Source organism: Epinephelus moara, chromosome 4, assembly GCF_006386435.1.
Source record: "Epinephelus moara isolate mb chromosome 4, YSFRI_EMoa_1.0, whole genome shotgun sequence".
Lineage (NCBI taxonomy): Eukaryota > Metazoa > Chordata > Actinopteri > Perciformes > Serranidae > Epinephelus > Epinephelus moara.
This window is the reverse complement of record NC_065509.1, coordinates 43,105,276-43,118,606: the sequence shown is the minus strand read 5'-3', so window position 1 is coordinate 43,118,606 and position 13,331 is coordinate 43,105,276. Positions and strand designations below refer to the sequence as shown.

At 41.2% G+C, this 13,331-nt stretch overlaps 1 long non-coding RNA gene across 1 annotated transcript in view; it reads right to left on the bottom strand.

Moving 5' to 3' along the window:
- LOC126389119 (uncharacterized) overlaps window positions 1-13,331 on the bottom strand; it is a 332,569-nt gene that overhangs the window by 139,513 nt on the left and 179,725 nt on the right. The window lies entirely within an intron of this gene.

Sequence of the window (13,331 nt, the reverse complement as noted above, 5' to 3'; positions counted from 1 at the left end):
TATGGCACGTCTGTCCGTCCTGGAAGAGGGATCCCTCCTCAGTTGCTCTTCCTGAGGTTTCTACCGTTTTTTTCCCCGTTAAAGGGTTTTTTTGGGGAGTGTTTCCTGATCAGCTGTGAGGGTCATAAGGACAGAGGGATGTCGTATGCTGTAAAGCCCTGTGAGGCAAATTGTGATTTGTGATATTGGGCTTTATAAATAAAATTGATTGATTGATTGATTGATTGATTGATTGACCGTGGCTGCAACTCAGCCAACATTCCTGCTCCTCTTTATCTCAAAGACACACGAACATGACGGCAGAACGTTATGTTGCTGCAGGAATGTTTATCAAAGACAACGAGTAACAACAAAGCAGCCATTCCTAATCAAATGTAGATAGTCCTCCAGCTCTGGTTCAGTGCAGCGTTGTAAACAATGATGTAAATGGAGCATCAGTGTGTGTGTACAATGTGTCACATGTCATGAGCATCCAGATTATACCTGGATTATGTCCAGATTACAGTATGTGGATAATCCACCTATAAAAGCAGGGTGAAATAAAAGCAGCCAAGATGAGAACAAACACGGAGCACTTCTGCAGACACTTTCTGGCCACGTGCTGTTTAAGTGCAAATGCATCCATCTCCACAAATAGCAACCAAACATAGTGCACAGTGTCACATGACTTCACCAGCCAGCATCCATCATAGAAGAGAAGCAGCAGCACAGTTTGGTTTGGCTGTAATCTGATCCTGATGGCTGCTTTTTTTATCTGACTTTAAAATACGGGAATAATAGCGGCAGTGTGTTTGGAGGCAGCTAATGTCATTTTAGGAGGGAAAAAAAAAAGTGAGAACACAGGATATTGCTTTTCAAATGGATAAACTGAATTTGTACGTGCAGAAAGTAGCAATCAAGTTCAGATCTGACGAACGGGAGACAGGTAAATAAACCAGTCTGAGAGGAGCTGATAGAGACTGTGTTTGAGGCCAGTCAGTTTGTTCCTGCAGCTCTTCATCAATCCGTCTGAAGCACTTGAGATCTGACCGATCAACAATCAGTCACACGGCTGAATGATCGATACCGTCTGCAGCACAGGAAGACACGAGGAAGAGACTTAACAGGCTGCTAAAGAGACGGAACAAACCAAACTAACCTGCAGAGCTGGAGCTAAACTCCGCCACTGAGTCACTGCTCCCAGAAAAAACAAGCCTAATTAGGAAAAACACATTCTGCTGTTTGGTTAATTATTGCTACAATCACTGGCTGATTAACCATTTAATGTTCAAATATAATTATGTCCAGCTGCATAAACTAAATCTGTGTTTTCAGTGCGGAGTGTGTTCACTGCTTAAAGGAACAGTGGGAATGATTCAGGGGGATTTAGCAGCATCTAGCAGCAAGGATTGCAGATTGAAACCAGCTCAAACTTCTCCTGGTTAGAATTCCTTCAGTTTTTATTGTTCAGGATGTTTTTACAGGGAGCTGAATTATCCACAGAGGTGTTTTACTGTCCAAAAGAACGCAACCAGATGAATTAAATCACTGAATAAAGGAGTTTCTTGTTAGAAATCAGTGTTTCTCCAACACTGTTTGGCGTGTCAGAGACGGGCGGTGTGTGCTCAGCTTTCTTCATTGATTTAAGATCCAGACTTTCAGGAAGTTTTTACCAGGAGCCGAATTATCCACAGAGGTCTCTTCCTCTCCGAAACAAATGCTCCAGGTGATTTAAACCGGTAAAAACACTAAATGAAGCAGTTTCACTTTACAAATCAGTGTTTATACAATGCTGTTTGGCATATCAGAGATTGGCTGCTAACCTTGCACCTGCTAATTTGTGTTCAAATTTCATCTCTGATAAGTTAAGATCCAGGCGTTCAGGAGGTTTTTACCAGGCGCTGAATTATCCACAGAGGTCCTCTCCAAAACAAACAGACCAGCTGATTTAAACCAGTTTCATGTTAAAAAAAAATCTGTCATTTTTCAATGCTGCTTTCAATACTTGACAAAATTTGCTTCCATCTCACCATCTATGTCGCCATTTTCTAATCATAAGCAAGTGTCTCCCTTCTAGTCTGCTTTAATAGATCACAACTTTTGCATGGGAAGTGCTGTACGCATAAATGAGACCCCTGCTCCCTATGTATATAAATGGCTCATTTCAAGGCAACGAAACACAACAATTCTTATTTTCATCTTATTATTCACTAAAGAAAACATACTGATTTTATTATATTACATTTTTGCCACTATATCTCCCTAAATCTGACACACTGGAGCTTTAAAGAAGACACAATAAAGTGTTGTGTAGATTTTAAAGTCAACTGAATTTTGAATGGGGTTTGGTTGGACACAGCAGGGAGGGATGATCAGCCTCCAGCTGGAAAGAAAAAGACAAAATAAGATTTTTGTTTATTTTTTTTATCTATTATAGATATGGACTAGTAAACGTAGCAATAAAGGTTTACACTTTTGAATCAGACAGAGAAAGGAGAGAGTGTGAGAGTAAAGTGTATCTGTAGTGGTGCGTTAATCCTCAGAAGACGAGCTGTAATCTGTTGACCTCTCTCTGCTGGTACAACACACACACACACACACACACACACATTTACGCTTCCTTGGGAAAATACCTGCAGCTAAAACATGTTTGACCATCAAAGTGGAAGATTGTACAACACCACCATCACCACACACACTCACACACACTCACACACACAACATAACCCTGACCTCATTCCACTGTGTGCGAGGAGATACAGCCACTTACACACTCTCTTGCTCTCTATCGCTATCTCTCACACACACACACACACACACACACACACACACACACACGGGGTGGTAGTAGCCTGTGGGCGTGCGAGCAGCTGTGAATAATTGTGTTTACAGATGGCATACGTACGACCTGTGGGCTGAGAGCGAGTTGGTCCTTACAAAAGAAGACATGGCTGACATTTACACACCACCTCTCTCTGCACTTTCTGTTTTTTGGGGTTTTTTTCTTTTGCCAGTTTCGACTATTTCACTTCAGTTTAGCTTAATTGGCATAAGTAGTAACGAGGCGTTAACAACTAAAGCAGAACAATGAACAGTGGCAGAAGTAAAAAAAAAAAGACGGTGGAGTGTTTTTAGATGCGTGTCTAATGAATCATTTGGCTCCTGAAAGCAGGTAAATGAAAGTACTTTATTTATGCCGCGGGGAAACTGAGCTTTAAAAATAAAACACTAACAGTCAACAGGTACTGTATATCATGATCTCATTTCTTCATTGTATGTGTAAAGCAGGGTGCGGAGGAGCTGCGAGTCTGTGAGCTGCAACAGAAACAGAGTCGGCCTCTGCTGTCAGACGCTCAGTTTAAGCAGCTATACAACAACACAGACTACAGCAGTGGTTCACAACCTTTTCTGTTATTGAGTACAATGACAAACCCTGATTACGTGACATATTTCATATTATATTCAATGCACAACAGTAACAGCACAGAACAACTGATAAACTGTACAATGAACCTGAATAGTGACCGCGCTAACTGAAAGAAGTTCGTGTCAAATAAAGCAGATTTCCTGTGAATATTACATCAGAAATAAGTTTTCCTGATATTTATAGGAGCTTTGTATGGTTATTATCTGCCTGTATTATTCTTTTTTTTTTTTTTTTTTTAACACACGTACATACATAATAGGCTTCTGTTTTGACAAATTTTCATCTCCCCGACTTTTCTGAAGCAGGACAAGGCTGCATGGCAGAGAGGAAAGACTTCACCGAGCCCTTATTTGGATTCATATCTTAAATAATAACCTAAACTATAAAAATGACAATTTCATTTAGTTTTATTCTTAGAAATTAATGTAGTGTTGAGATACTACTATTGTAGATATTAGGGCTGTCAAAATAACGGCTTAATTTCGATTGATTAATCACAGTAAAAATAATGTGTGAAGAAAAATTAAAGCTGATTAATCATGTTCTGTGGTGCCCTTTGACACAGTGCATCACTAGCTATGTTTCCATCAAAAAGTGATTGGAATCATTGGGAAATGCGCATTAAAAGAAATACGAATCCTGTGTGTTTCCATTAAATGTACAGACTTTGGTGAAAGCTACTAACTCGTGCGAGTTTTCCGCAGAACCGGAAACAAAACAAGTCTCGCGTTCTTCTTCTTCTACATTTTCTGGCGGTTGGCAACCAGCTTCTAAATGCATTACCACCTTCCCGACCCGGAGTGTGGATATCACCATGGAGACAGGTGCGCTACGTCAGACTTAATTCGAACATAACTGTTTCCATCCCCCGTTTTGCAAATCAACATTTTTTCGAATCAACCAAAACCCGGCTAAAGCGGGCCTATTTTAGTTTGTGCAAATCAGGGGATTTTAATTCGAATTTTGCCGTTTCCATCATAATTTTCCGATGCGATACTTCTAGATGCGCATCTAAACAGGCTGATGGAAACATGGCTAGAGTCTTTGTCACATGATGGAGGCAGACGAGTCGACACTGCTCTGCCACGTGAATGGAACATGTACATTTAAAAAGCATCCAGATGGAGCTGTTGATAGGAGCACTCTTCTCTTCGTACCATCGGAGAACTTAAAGCCTGAAATATCACCTCAACACAAATCATTTAGCAGCAAACCTGGAGGTCCGAGCTAGCACAGCCTCTGATGCTAACGCTAGCAGTCAGCCTCGTCAAGCCACACTTGACCAGGTGTTCAGACTGAATAAGTCTGCTAACGTGGAGCTGGCTAACTAACTCCCTGTAAGAATGGACTGCAGACCAGTTTGGGTGGTAAAAGACAGGGGAACAACTGTGTCCAAAATCCAGCAGCTTTACTACGACACATCTGACAAAATTCATTCGAATTAAAATTTTTAACTTTCACAGCAAAAATTGATGTATGCAATTAATAGAGAGCATGTAATTAATACGTTTACATTTTCTGACATCCCTTAAAATCAAGAAGGCCTCACGACCCTGCCCTTGAAACCGTGATGACCCTTAGTGGGGGTGGGGACCCCGAGGTTGGGAACTAGTGGCCGACAGTATGTTTTGAAAAAATATGAAATGTTACTGCAAACATTTTAAAACAAGTTAAAATGTGAGGGCATTTTCTGAAATAACTTCTCAACTAAAAGTGTGTGTCATCCAAGCTCTAAGGCGTCTTAATTTGTATTTTTGTTTGTTTAGTGACATGAGGACTATTTATGGACTTTTGGCTATAGCAGTTTGAGTGCTGGTTTATGTTTCTTTAAAGACTTTAAAGACTCAAACGAGGCTTTTCAAATGTGTTGCAGTGGTTAAATGTAATGTTTTAACTAACTAGCTTACAGTACCTTCTGTTTAAAAACATCTCAGGTGTAGAAAATACAGTGTTACAATGAAACACAGATAACTCGATATGCAGATATCAAGACAAGATCACAACATGGTGACAGAATATATTTAGCTCTTGTTATCTCATTTAATGCCAACCACACTAAAATGTGTCTTCATTGAAGCAGAAATGATTCAGTGGGTTCAGAAAGCAAAGTGACTCATTAGCATCCATCTGCTAACAGCTAACAACAATGAACCACCCTGTTTGTTTACAACTGTTAGTTACATAACTTGGTCATAATTTTAGGCTCACTGCTTAGTTTAGTTTTTCTGCTTCAGAGCAGAAAGAAAAACTAAAGTCAACATGCTAACGTCAAGTTAACAATAGGCTAACATATAAAGGCTATTTGGTTCCCTGATTGTCTGGGTTACGATAAGACAATAAGTAAAAGTTTGTACGTTTCAAGAACATCTAGCAGTAAACTACAACAACACTAGTGAATAAAATTCAGTGTACTATTGTACTAACAATCACTTCCTGGAGTTCAGAGATATAGTCAGTGTGCTAACAACAAGATGATACACTAACAAGATGTGTACATCAAACACCAGTTAGCTTGTTCCATGCTATGTTTCCTAAAATACAACAAATGTAAATTTGTGCATCGTTCAGTTTCTCATCTAAGGCGACAGCTAACTGCTAATGATGACCCAAATTCTGTCTCTGTTTAGCAACATCACTTTTTTTTTTTTAACTTCTCAGTTTCGACATTAAAACAGGCAGAAACATAAAGGTCCACATGCTAAAAATAAGCTAGCGCTAATGTCTAACTTAGAGCTAATAAGTCTGTTTTCCTGCCTTTCAGTTTTTCAACTGTGAAGTTAAGTCAGCTTCAAAGTTGGTATTACCAAAACAACGTAATAATACATGCTAACAAGATTTGCACGTTTTACTGCAGCTAGTTTGTTCCATGCTAAACTAGCTTTAAATGAATCAAAACTAAATCACAAAACATGTTTATGTGTGTTGTGTTTAGACATCATGGTGACTTTTAAAACTGCCACTAATGACCTGTCTGCGTTGTTCCAATTTACAATTCTTCAGTGATCCGTTTTCACATTAAAAAAGGCAGAAACGTAAAAGTCAACAAGCTAACGTCAAAGTAATAATAGCACAGTGTCTCACTTACAGCTAATAAGTGTGCTTCAAAATCAGTAGTATGAAAACAACGCAGTTTCGTGATAATTCATGCTAACGAGAGTTTACTGAACATTTTACTGCAGCTATTTTGTTCCATGCTAACCGGCTTCAAATGAATCTAAAGTAAATCACAAAACATGTTTATGTGTGTTGTGTTTAGACATCCTGGTGACTTTTAAAACTGCTACTAATGACCTTCTTATTCCACTTTATAATTCTTTACTGATCTGTTTTCACATTGTAACAGGCAGAAACGTAAAAGTCAACAAGCTAACGTCAAAGTAATAATAGCACAATAAGTCTGTTATCCCGGCTTCCATTTTTTCAACTATTAAATTACATCAAAGCTAGTAGTTAGACGTCAGCATTAAATGAAAAGAACACAGTTGCATTTCCAAGATTTCAGTATTACTAATGCTAACTGCAAAATAATAGGCTACATGCTAGTTTGGCTAGTTTGTTTCATGCTAAACTGGCCACAAACTCAAATGTAAAGCAAAAAGCATGTGTTGTGTTGAAAGAATAGGAAATCTGTGTCATGTAGCATCATTAGCATCATCTAAACCTCTTGTGAACATACTGAATGTTAGCAAATTTGTCAAAACTCACTTTTAGTGTTTTTATATCAAAGCAGGAGGAAAAGTAAGAGCCAACATGTTGAGTCATATTAGCAATATGCTACGGTGTTCAAAGCAAAATGAAGAAAAACAAAAAACACTTTGGTGTGTGTTTTGTTTGGACAGCCAGGTGAATCTTTATGTAGCATCATTAGCATCTCTGTTAAAAAGGCCGCAGCTAACTGGCTACCATTCACCTGAGAGCATTACACGTGTTGTGAAAGGTGCTGTAACTGATGAACAGGAAAAGACATATAAAAATCAACATGCTAACGTGACGATGACAGGCTGACAAAATGCTAACTGGTGAAAACAGAGGGGAGTGTATTGTGTTAGCGTACTCCCTGCTAGCCTCCCTCTGTGGATCTATAAGTGGAGCTGATGGAAGGTTGGACTCAGTATGATTTACATAATTGGGATGTTAATTCGTTAAGCCGTGGGAGTTGATTATGTTGCATATTGATTGTGTTGTGCTGCTGTGAGGTCACACACCTCTTTAACGAAGGTATGCACAGCGCAGGGAATTGTGGGAGTCTGATTAAAAATACAACGTTAATATTCCTGCTGACACGGTGCATTCTGACGTGTGTGTGTGTGTGCGTGTGTGTGTGTTATGAAAACAGTGTGTGAAAGCCAGCAGTGTTCATCGTTTTTTGTGCAGAGTGTGTATGCTCCCCTCGAGGCTGATGGATGGATGGATGAGGAGGTGAAAAGAGGAGTAGAGGGAGGGGAAACTCCACCTGGTCTTACCAGTCTCCGGGTGCTCCATCTCGCCGATGCTGCCGTCAGGTGTGGTCCGTTCGTAATGGTCCTCAGGCAGCGCCAGGGGCCCGATCCGCGGCCCTGACGACGACTTTGAGCTGGGCGTCTCCGACTCCTCCAGGCCGCTGTCATAGTAGCTGTGCTGGGACGCGTCCTGCAGGTCCTGTGCCTGATTGGCCGTGGAGAAGGTCACTCGGCGGTGGGGGAGCTGTGATTGGCAGACAGAGAGAGGAGCGGGCAGGATTAGTTTCTCAAACTCATAATGACACTTTAAGTTAAATTTAACATACGAGCTGGTGTTATTGAGAATCAGTGAGTCTGATGCAGATGAAGCAGTTTAAATGATTAAAGACATCAAGCAGGAGCCAGACTGTAAAAATAACTTTAAAGAAGTCATTTAGACACAGCGACTCCAACAAACACTTCTCAAAACTTTCATCACTTCGCACTCGAAGTTCCCAAACTCGCTGATTTGATTTCTCACTTTAATTTTGCCCCTCAAACCGCGAGAATCAGTCAACTCTCAGATCGTCACCACAGATCTCATTTCATCTCGTCACTGCTTTCATGTCATCTTATTTCATTTTACATCTAATCTTCTGTCATATTTTATATATAAAAACCAGTCAGATGAAGACACTGACATCAATCTCTGACCAACACCCAGCACTGCGTCACACACTCAAATCAGAGCAAGGAAATTAATTGGTGACTTAAAAAGAACATCTGACGTGATAAAAAATGTTTCCCACTGTTCACCATCAGTGAGTCGAGGCCAGCTAATGTTGTAATGACGAGACGTGACCAGATTCAGTAAGTAAGAGCTGACCAATTTTCACACCAGCCAATGAGGATCAAGTTTGTCATTTCAGCCTTAAAAAATCAAATAAAGCTTCTTCAAAACTGACAAAACACCAGATGAAATGTAAAAACATCAGGTATAAGGATGCATGAAAACCTGCATATTTTCAAATAAAATAAAAACTCATTTAGACTCCTTCTGTGGAGTTATGTAGCTTTACATAAGATACAAATGAACACAAACATACAAAGAACCATTCAATTGAATACATCAGAGCACATTAAATATTTTAAACATAAAATATAATATAATGGATATCAGTTTGGGTTTCTTTTGATTTTGACAGGGCAACGGCCATTAACAGGCTACTAACCAGTTAATTTTTGCAAAAAAATAAATATATAAAACACAAAATGACCTGAAATACAAGAGGCCTTTCCTTTGAGTTCGGCGCTCCCTTGACTCAGTGAGCTTTAGCGCCAAGTTAGCACCATGTTAGCACCACGTTAGCGCTATCCATTCAGAGATGGTGACATTTAGATGTTTTGTGTTGTAAATGTTTCCCTCCTATTTTATTTCTGTTTGCTGTGCTAACACACAGCCAACTTGCTGCATTAACATGAGGAAACATAGTCCCCACTGCCCACCCTTGTCTTAACCTGTCATTGGCCGCTCTGCTCTGCGCACCACCCGGGTCAGGTGGAAGCTAGCTAGCCAATTTCGACTGGTAACACCATGACAGGGACTGGACATGTTGCGGAAACATGGTGGACACCCTCTGGTCTCCCCTGAGGTCACCTAAGCAAGCAGCTTCTTTTGAGTCGCAAAACCCTTTAAGCATTGTTGACTATGTTAGCACCACTAGCTGTGTTGACATTGCTAACAGAGCTAACAGCTAACCGTGGAGACATAGCTAACAATGCTAAAGAGGTTTCTGTGGCTCAAAACTGAGCTGCCTCCTCACCAGGGTGACCTGTGGGAATACTGTAGGGTGAGCACAGTGTTTCAAAAGCAACGCTGTTGGGTTGGGACAGCGTTAGTAACGGTAATCCACCAATGAACGGCTATGCTAACGTTTGCTCCCACCAGATGTGGCTGGTGTACTATGCAGTAAACTGAAGAATAGCAAAATTAATCTACAGACAGATGTGTAATCGATCAAAAATGTTCTCGGTGGTCAATTGATTAATGACTTAACCAACAATAACAGTTGATCACTGTTATCCCTAATTTTAAGAGTTTAAGGCACTAATCATGAACTGCTACGTCTCACACTGAGCTTTCTTACAAATCATTTCCCACCTCTCTCCCCTCATTCTCTAGTTATAAAATGCCCAAAAATATGATTAAAGAATATTTAAAATACGCTAATATTTTAAGATCACTTATATTATGTATTACAACCACTGTGAGGTCACTATTGAAACTAAAGGAATTATTATTATTCTCTTAAATGAATCACATTTTTCAGGTGCTCAAAAACTCAAAAAATTTCATGGGCTTGTCTTTTGCCTGGGGCGGAAACTGTGGAGCATGCTCAGAACGCCTCAGCCAGTTTGGGTCTGACTGACTATAGGAGTCACTTTATCAGGGTGTGTTATTCCCACTGTGACAAATTCACGTTAGTGCGATTTTATTTAGACACATTCACACACAAACATGTTTACATTGATTTTAAAAGTCCAGTTTTAGTCGGAGTGACGCAATAAATCCATTTTCTCTGATGTCATGAAAATGTACTGTTTGTTTTAACTATTTGTGGACATTTCCAGCTGCTGTTCGTCTATTTTGCGTTAGCTGCTAACTGCTAACAGCTGCTATTTTAAATCTCTCGCAGTGGGTCGCACACATAACACATCATCAAAACATCACACCTGTGCCAACTATGATCCCATCCTGCCGATTGTCCTTTCCATACAGACATCATTTCAGCGCTGTTACAACTTTCTGTGGGCCATGATCGTACAGAGGCAGAACAACGGCGCCATATCCCCACCCTGAACAGGCAGTGTAAACATGTGAGGGCCTGTTTTTAGCTGATGGAGCTTTAATCTAATGTCAGTTTGATTTTTTTTCTGGAATTGAAGCCTTTATCTTTCATGACATCTCCTCTCACATGACTCTAAATTTAAATGAGATTTCATTACATTAAATTTGGACATGTGTTTGGTTGCTCTCCTGCAGAGTGTTTCTGTCATGAAGCACATTGTTTTAATAAAAGCAGCGGGCTGAACACACACTTTACTGCTCCATTTACTGTGTTTCTGGGGGTGGAAGGTAGCTGTCTGACTCGTGTGTTTGATGCTTTTGTAATTAGAATACAATTAGCCTCCCTATAGCGCTGCAGGGACGACGGACACACACACACACACACACACACACACACACACACAATGTGCAAATACACACGGTGCTGCCAAACAAACAGTGTCCTAATTCAAAGGCACACAATGCACGGTCAAACATTTCAATCACACACACACACACAGCTGACCGGCCCGGGCTGATAAAGAGCAGCATCCCTGGCTCGGCAGATACTCCGTCACCATGGCAACTGGGCGCTGTCAGGACCCTGAACCAGTCAAACCAGCACATCAGCTGCTCATCACACAGGAACAGACTCTTTTTAATGCTTTTATCTCCCATATTTCTAAGCAGCTTTTCTTTTTTTTTCTACAGCAGCTGAAAGATTCGCTGCCACTTCAGAAAAAGTGTTTATGGTTCAGGGATTCAAACCAGCAACCACCTGGTTAACAGCCTGCACCCTAATCCTCACAGGCTGCCCCCCTGTTACACTCCAAACTGCTGCATGATGAAGCATCACCAGTCAATTCCTCTGCTGTGTGCATTTAAAACAGTCCGAGAGCTTCGGCTGAGTGGATTTAAAAATATCTGTAATTGTGCAGAACGCAGGTAAAACCCTGCCAGACTTAATGTCAGCGTGGTGGAAAATGTACAAAACTCAAACCACAGCGGAGCTGTCCTTTAAACTGTGTGGACACAAAGTGCTGTCGAGGCATCAAAAGCGCAGATCCCTGGTGCTTCAGGCGACAGGCTCCTGTCCAGGTAAACACATTCAGATGCACAGTAATAACTGAGTAGATCTGAGTACTCGCACTTCCTGTATCCATTCCAGAGTATTACGTAATGCGAGCAGGTGTTTTAACCCACCACACTGTCACTGCTACCATTTTCTGTTTCTCTACATCCATGTCTGCTCACTGTGCATCTCCTGGATGTGAAAGAGTGTCCACGGTGTGTTTTAGATTTCAGAGCAGAACATGCAGATCAATCTGGACGAAATTTGGCAGCAAGATGAAAGTTTATTTTAAATATGGACGACATGACAAACGACTATTTTTCCATGTTTTGTCACAAGCTGAAAACAAGTCATTTAAAATGTGTTGAAACACCTGTTATATCAGTGGGAACGCAGCACGCTCCAGTTTGCTTTGGAAAACGTTGGGCGCTGATGTAAAGAATATGTGATGTTTCCCAAGCTGTTTATTTTAAAGAAGACAGACGAGCTTTTCACTGTTGTACCGCCAGTTTTTGTTTCCTCCCGCCTCTCGCAGGATTCCCAACACAAATAATACCGAACACAGTCAAACATTTCCATTTGCCAAATATTCAGATTGGTCCCTACCTGAGACCCTGCAACGGTCTCCCAGCTAAATATGTGTGTGTTAGGAAACGCGGTGTGGCAGTTTGTGTTATTAATAACTGCTTCCTGCTTCCAGCTTCCTCTGCTCTGTTTGCTGTGTGAGCATTAGGAAATAAATCACATCTATATATACACATGAAGAGAGAAATGAAGCGGATCAAATCGTCTCCATCCCTCTCCTGCCTGTCTGTCACCTCCAGCGCACACACACACTCACACACACACGCTCTGCACGAGCCCTGTGTTTGTCTGCCCTTTGTGTGTGTGTGTGTTTGTTTGCTGGAAATAGAAGTGCCACCTCAGCAGGTTGCACCATGGGAAAGTGGAGCAGATCAGAGGGGAGGAATTTAAAGACCAACCAACATCCAGAGCAACCTCCACCTCAGCCTCAGCCTCCGCCTGGCCGCCATCTTCTGCCCCGTGCAGGACGTCCCTCTTGTTCCACATCGGCGCCACGCAGAGGACAAAATGTCCGCCATCTACCTGACCGAACACCTTAGTGTTCCTAGCTGTCCTATTTTCTGGTCAAACCTGAACCTCAGAGAGACAGCAGGCCTCAACAACCAGACAAACTCCCCCAACTGCAGCTGGAAACCTGCAGACTGCCGGCATTCACGAACTGAGAATCATTGATTAAAGACTTTTGATGGAGGATGAAGCCATACGACAAAAAGACCCAAGAACCAAGAGGATGAAGATTGAAGTTTGGTTGAGTGGTTTCTGAGGAGCCGATCTGAAACAGGACCCTGCAACATCCACCAGAAATCAACCAAACCTGGTCTTAGAGGAACCAGAGGAGGTCGGATCTAAAACCAGAGGAGGTTGGATCTAACATGACTGAATGTAAGTGAGGAGCCAGACTCTGGTCCTGGATCAGGTCTAGGTTACCAAGCAGTCGACCCATGAAGACCTCAAGTTGGCAGTAAGGAGATAAAACTAAACACCTCCAAATGAAACCGAATCAAATCAAGTCATGTCCCTTCC